The sequence below is a fragment of the Lygodium microphyllum genome, chromosome 28 (genome assembly GCF_053477565.2).
Source record: "Lygodium microphyllum isolate KBCC chromosome 28, Lygodium_microphyllum_v1.1.10, whole genome shotgun sequence".
Lineage (NCBI taxonomy): Eukaryota > Viridiplantae > Streptophyta > Polypodiopsida > Schizaeales > Lygodiaceae > Lygodium > Lygodium microphyllum.
In genome coordinates, this window is record NC_141162.1 from 125717506 (window position 1) to 125718965 (window position 1460).

At 44.0% G+C, this 1460-nt stretch overlaps 1 pseudogene; it reads right to left on the bottom strand.

The window, feature by feature from the left end:
- Window positions 1-232: 232 nt before the first annotated feature.
- Window positions 233-1202, bottom strand: LOC148011974 (serine/arginine-rich splicing factor RSZ21-like; annotated as a pseudogene).
- Between the last annotated feature and the right edge of the window lie 258 nt (window positions 1203-1460).

The following is a 1460-nucleotide window of genomic DNA, read 5'->3' on the forward strand; positions in this document are numbered from 1 at the left end:
AAAAAAGCCTAAGGCTTTTTAGCTTTAAAAAACATTATGCTTTATGTTTTTTTTAAGGCGTCGTTTCTTTTCTTGATTTAAAGCTTTCGTAATAAGCTTTTTTACCACCCCTCCTGTCATAGCAGCCGCCAAATCATCATATTGATTGATGTTGTCATCTTGCTCATCAGTGCTTCCAAAACGCTGTCATCCTGCGAACCATCAATGGCAGCCGTCCAATCATCATCACTGATCAAAATGTTGCCACTTGCCTCCGACCATTGAGAGGGCTTCTACTGACACTGCGGCTAGCATCCTGCCGAGGACTGCCAACAGGGCTCTGTCCATTACATGCAGGGCTCAGAGTTTGGCTTCTTACTTCTTTCTCAGGAGGAGACCGTGATCGACTTTGACTCCGACTCATGCTTTGAGGCCGACGATCCGCTACTATAGTGGTAGCTTCTCTTCTGGGTGATCGACTGTAGCTGCGGCCTCGGTTGGAGCTTCGGCTCCGAGTTCTTCTTCGTGCAGCTGATGGAGATCTTGAGCGTGACCTTGATCGACTTCTATGGTGCCTTGGGCTACTTCGGCAGTTTCTCTCTATATGGCCTCGTTCTCCATAGCAATAGCATTTGTTCTTCCAGTCAGCTCCAGCTTTACAATCTCGTGCCTAGTGTCCATCATTCCCACAGTTGTAGCATTGACCTATTCCTAGAGGTGGACCTCTGCCCAAATATTCTTGGGAACCACCTGCACCCCTTGGGCCCCGTCTAGCAAACTCCACCACAATTCGACTGCCATCAATTGTTTGCCCGTTCAAATAGTGGCGGGCATCATCTGCATCTCTAGCACCACTAAAGTTAACAAAGGCAAAATTGTGCTTCAAGTCCACATCTTGGACTCTGCATCAAGGTGGAGAAAAATACAAGTGCACCATGTCAAGTAGGTTACTAAATATTGCGCATCAGATGAAGCAAACACCATTTTCCATTGCATCAGATGAAATCAGTTACTTTGGCTAGTAGAGCTTCAGGGGACTTCGAGCACATTTGGTTCACTATCATAGGGATCCCCCACAAGACTATGTTCAAGGTGCCATGAACATCTGTGATAAGGGGCGAAAAGCCAACAACTTGAGGAGCAAGCTTCAAGTGCAATAGAGCTGCTGCTTCTACGGAGAGTTGCACAAAACATGTCTCCAATATCAATACAGCATGTCTCATAATAAAAGGATGAAGGTATTTGATGTTCCATTCCCTCCTTTTCAGGTATGAGAACACAACTGACGTTATCGTGCCGCTACGCGCACACCGTGTAAAAAAAATCTAGAGTGTAGGTTCCTTTTAGATTTAGAGAGCCAATGCCACTTTAGACATTAGTATTAGTGTCTATGGTTCAAAATATTAGATTTTTTTGGAAAGTTTTTAGTCAATTTTTGATATTCTAGATATTATCTCTTATAAAAATCCATAAAACTATAG